This window comes from Triticum aestivum, chromosome 7A (genome assembly GCF_018294505.1).
Source record: "Triticum aestivum cultivar Chinese Spring chromosome 7A, IWGSC CS RefSeq v2.1, whole genome shotgun sequence".
NCBI lineage: Eukaryota > Viridiplantae > Streptophyta > Magnoliopsida > Poales > Poaceae > Triticum > Triticum aestivum.
Genome location: NC_057812.1, coordinates 673,337,057 through 673,342,916, shown reverse-complemented (window position 1 = coordinate 673,342,916; position 5,860 = coordinate 673,337,057).

The following is a 5,860-nucleotide window of genomic DNA, read 5'->3' as shown; positions in this document are numbered from 1 at the left end:
GAAAGAACAATCTGGCAGTAGGGGTGGATTAACAAGCTGCTCAGCTCTTTAAGGTTCGACGCATTAAGCCTGTTTTGTTAAGCCTCAGCTCGTTAACTTAATGAGCAAAAAAATTGTTCGGTTTTGTTCATTTAAAGCTCGTTAAGCTCATGAGTGCTCGCGAGCGCTCAGTAGTACACTGCAATGTGGCCTATGAAATGAGTATGTGGGTGTAATTTTTATGAAGGATGGAGACTACACGAGGAGGTGTGCTAATTTGCTACCTACAATGGGTTGGGTTTGGGATGGGTCGATTAGATTGAATAGATGAGTTGAGGTGCCATGAAATATTGTCACATAAGATAAGAATTGCTTAAGAAGGTGCATATGTGCACGTGAAACTTGTTAGCTCGTTCGTTAGGCTTATTAAGTAAATCAAGCTGAAATTGATGATTGACTCTGTTCATTAAGAAGCAAGATACACGCTTAATGAGTTTAGCTAGTACTGTATTTTCGTTAGAGCAGTTCAATTTCTCCCAAGGGCATAGAAAAGACAGCATGAGTCCATGCAAAAAAAAAAAAAGACAGCATATGAGGGAGAAAAAGACAGCTTAAATAGTGATATGCATGCATGCACTAACTAAAATACGCTGGAGCATTTCATTAATGAAACAGAGCATATAAAGATGCATATCATGCAGCAGGTATACGAATCTCTTTAGGAGGAGAGGACACACCTTAGACTTGCACTAAAAGTAGATGATTCTAGAACTGAAGAATAACCGAAACAGACAGGATATGAGAGAGACATAGGCCGAACCTAAAGCATCTGATCGTCTACTTTAGCTCACGGGTTGTGGCGTGCTCGTTTCTTGTTGGGTGCCTGTTGCTGACAAACCTTCTTTTTAAGATGAGCCACCACAGACCTTGAGGATAATACGCACGAACAATTGCACAATTCTATAGGAGAGTGGAATTTCTACCATGCACGGGACATCCCGTGCATGCGTGCACATTTTTTATTTTTTATTCCATGGGGCCATTGATATCATTTATAGTGTTCTCTCTATCCCTTAACATGTGTTATTGTCTAATCATTAAGTTTCATTCAAACAAATACTCCCTCCGTCCCACAATATAAGAACGTTTTTGACACTACACTAGAGTCAAAAACGTTCTTATATTATGGGACGGAGGGAGTACACTAGTAGAAAACAGGGCTATGGTCCAGGCCGGCTCAGCCCATTAGTCCCGATTCAGTGTAGAACCGGGACCAATGTGGGCATTGGTCCCGGTTCGTGAGCCCCGGGGGCCGGCCGGGCCACGTGGGCCATTGGTCCCGGTTGATGGGACGAACCGGGACCAATGGGCCTCGCTCCTAGCCCACCACCATTGGTCCCGGTTGGTGGCTTGAACCGGGACCAAAGGCTCCCCTTTAGTCCCGGTTTATGTCACCAACCGGGACCAATGAAGTGCCTATATATACCCCCTCGCGCAAGAGCAGAGCACAGTGCTCTGTTTTTTCTGGCCGAGGGGAGAGGACTTTGTGGTGCTCTAGCTCACCTCCTATGCACATGAGGTGTTCGATGGAATGCCCGAGCCACACTACTTAAGCTTTCTCCTCTCGAAGCTCGACCTCCAAGCTCCATTTTCCTCGAGATTTGTCTAAATTTAGCGGTCCGTCACGCCCCGTCCCCGTCTTCACCGCCGTCGATCACCCGCGCGCGATCTCATCACCGACACCACCGTGGTGAGCCTCTTGTTCTTATCTTCTTTCTGAAAGGAAAAATATTCTTACTTGTATGTTTAGATAGATACTTGTGTCATTTTCTTACATTTATTATTGCATCTTATATAGTGCGATGGTTTTGGTATCCGCCCCCGTCGGCCCTCGTCCTGTCTATGATTCGGATTTGGTACGTATATTATCTTTATAACTATTGGTTCATTTATTGTTTATGAAAATTATGCCGACCAACGTGACATAGATTTTATTTATCTAGGATGTATGTGAATCGGAAATGCCAACCGACCCTATTGTCGAGAGGTTAAATTTAGTTGAAGAAGAAAACAATTTGTTGAAGGAAAAAATAAAAAAAATTGAGGAGGAGAAGATGATATTGGAGTTGCATGTTGCGGATGTCGTTGATGATCACAAGATCAAGATGGATGCAATGCGCTTGAAGATTAGAAAGATTAGAAAATATGCCATTCATACTGAGGCTTGGTATCATTATGCCGTTGGATCAATTGTTACCTTGGTTGCGATTATGATCGCATTTGTTTTCGCATTGAAATGTTTTACATAGTTTCAATGTATGGTTTAATTAATTAGATGCTCTAGAGAGCTATATGTTGTTAAATGAGAACTATGTATGCACTTTGGTTTTAATGTGATGATGAACTTCTATTAATTTGGACACTTAATTATATATAATGCACGCAGATGAACCGGCAATGGATGTACGGTGACAGACACACCCGCGAGTACATTAAGGGCATGCATGAGTTTCTCGATGCGGCTGAGGCAAACAAGCAGAATGGTTTTATGTGTTGTCCATGCACTGAATGTGGGAATACGAGGTCTTACTCTAACCGGAAAATCCTTCACTCCCACCTGCTTTACAAGGGTTTCGTGCCACACTATAATGTTTGGACGAGGCACGGAGAAATAGGGGTTATGATGGAAGAAGGCGAAGAAGAAGAGTACGATGACAACTATGTGCCCCCTGAATACGGTGATGCTGCAACGGGGGGAGCTGGTGAATATCAAGAAGAACCAGACGATGTGCCCAATGATGCTGCCACGGGTGAAGCTGCTGAAGATCAAGAGGAACCAGACGATGTGCCCGATGATGATGATCTCCGCCGGGTCATTGTCGATGCAAGGACGCAATGCATTAGTCAAAAGGAGAAGCTGATGTTCGATCGCATGTTAGAGGATCACAAAAAAGGGTTATACCCCAATTGCGAAGATGGCAACACAAAGCTCGGTACCGTACTGGAATTGCTGCAGTGGAAGGCAGAGAATGTTGTGGCTGACAAAGGATTTGAGAAGCTACTGAAACTATTGAAGAAGAAGCTTCCAAAGGATAACGAATTTCCCGACAGTACATACGCAGCAAAGAAGGTCGTATGCCCTCTAGGATTGGAGGTGGAGAAGATACATGCATGCCCTAATGATTGCATCCTCTACCGCGGTGCATACAAGGATCTGAACACATGCCCGGTATGCGGTGCGTTGCGGTATAAGATCAGACGAGATGACCCTGGTGATGTTGACGGCGAGCCCCTCAGGAAGAGGGTTCCTGCGAAGGTGATGTGGTATGCTCCTATAATACCACGGTTGAAACGTCTGTTCAGAAACGAAGAGCATGCCAAGTTGATGCGATGGCACAATGAGAACCGAAAGAAAGATGGGAAGTTGAGAGCACCCGCTGACGGGTCGTAGTGGAGAAAAATCGAGAGAAAGTATTGGGATGAGTTTGCAAAGGACCCAAGGAATGTATGGTTTGCTTTAAGCGTGGATGGCATTAATCCTTTCGGGGAGCAGAGCAGCAATCACAGCACCTGGCCCGTGACTCTATGTATGTATAACCTTCCTCCTTGAATGTGCATGAAGCGGAAGTTCATTATGATGCCAGTTCTCATCCAAGGCCCTAAGCAACCTGGCAACGAAATTGATGTGTACCTAAGGCCATTAGTTGAAGAACTTTTACAGCTATGGAATGGAAACGGTGTACGTACGTGGGATGAGCACAGATAGGAGGAATTTAACCTTAAGGCGTTGCTGTTCGTGACCATCAACGATTGGCCCGCTCTCAGTAACCTTTCAGGACAGACAAACAAAGGATACCACGCATGCACGCACTGTTTAGATGACACTGAAAGTATATACCTGGACAAATGCAGGAAGAATGTGTACCTGGGCCATCGTCGATTTCTTCTGACCAACCATCAATGTCGAAAGAAAGGCAAGCATTTCAAAGGCGAGGCAGATCACCGGAAGAAGCCCGCCATGCGCACCGGTGATCACGTGCTTGCTATGGTCAATGATTTACACTAAATAATCTTTGGAAAGGGTCCCGGTGGACTAGCTGTTCCGAATGACGCTGAGGGACACGCACCCATGTGGAAGAAGAAATCTATATTTTGGGACCTACCCTACTGGAAAGACCTAGAGGTCCGCTCCTCAATCGACGTGATGCACGTGACGAAGAACCTTTGCGTGAACCTGCTAGGCTTCTTGGGCGTGTATGGGAAGACAAAAGATACAGCTGAGGCACGAGAGGACCTGCAACGTTTGCACGAAAAAGACGGCATGCCTCCGAAGCAGTATAAAGGTCCTGCCAGCTACGCTCTTACGAAAGAAGAGAAAGATATCTTCTTTGAATGCCTGCTCAGTATGAAGGTCACGACTGGCTTCTCGTCGAATATAAAGGGAATAATAAATATGCCAGAGAAAAAGTTTCAGAACCTAAAGTCTCATGTCTGCCACGTGATTATGACGCAACTGCTTCCGGTTGCATTGAGGGGGCTTCTACCGGAAAACGTCCGATTAGCCATTGTGAAGCTATGTGCATTCCTCAATGCAATCTCTCAGAAGGTGATCGATCCAGAAATCGTGCCAAGGCTAAGGAGTGATGTGGCGCAATGTCTTGTCAGTTTCGAGCTGGTGTTCCCACCATCCTTCTTCAATATCATGACGCACGTCCTAGTTCATCTAGTCGACGAGATTGTCATCTTGGGGCCCGTATTTCTACACAATATGTTCCCCTTTGAGAGGTTCATGGGAGTCCTAAAGAAATATGTCCGTAACCGCGCTAGGCCAGAAGGAAGCATCTCCATGGGCCATCAAACAGAGGATGTTATCGGGTTTTGTGTTGACTTCATTCCTGGCCTTAACAAGATAGGTCTCCCTAAATCGCGGTATGAGGGGAGACTGACTGGAAAAGGCACTCTTGGAAGAGACTCAATAATATGCAGGGACGGATATTCTTGGTCTCAAGCACACTACACAGTTCTACAGAACTCTACCTTGGTGACCCCGTATGTCGATGAACACAAGAACAGTCTGCGCTCCAAACACCCAGAGCAGTGCGACGACTGGATTACATGTGAACACATCAGGACTTTCAGTAGTTGGTTGGAAACACGTCTCAGAGGTGACAACACTGTTTGTGATGAGTTGTACTTGTTGTCCAGGGGACCATCTTTGACTGTATTGACTTACAAAGGATACGAGATAAATGGGAATACATTTTACACGATCGCCCAAGATCAAAAGAGCACCAACCAAAACAGCGGTGTCCGCTTTGATGCAGCAACCGAGAGCGGAAAGGACACATATTATGGTTACATAGTGGACATATGGGAACTTGACTACATACCTGATTTTAAGGTCCCTTTGTTTAAGTGCAAATGGGTCAATCTGTTAGGCGGCGGGGTACAGGTAGACCCACAGTACGGAATGACAACAGTGGATCTGAAAAATCTTGGGTACACTGACGAACCGTTCGTCCTAGCCAATGATGTGGCACAGGTTATCTATGTGAAGGACATGTCTACCAAACCGAGAAAAAAAAGATAAGGAAGCGAATACATCATACGATGAGCCAAAGCGCCACATAGTTCTTTCAGGAAAAAGGGACATCCTGGGAGTGGACGGCAAGACGGACATGTCTGAAGATTATGAAAAGTTTCATGAAATTCCTCCCTTCAATGTCAAGGCTGACCCAAGCATCCTAATAAACAATGAAGATTATCCATGGTTACGGTGCAATAAGCAAATGACACAAGCGAAGAAAAAGTGAAGACTTTCTCCCGCAACTATTATGATGATACCATGCCAAATTTGTAACAGACGAACATGCTACCATTG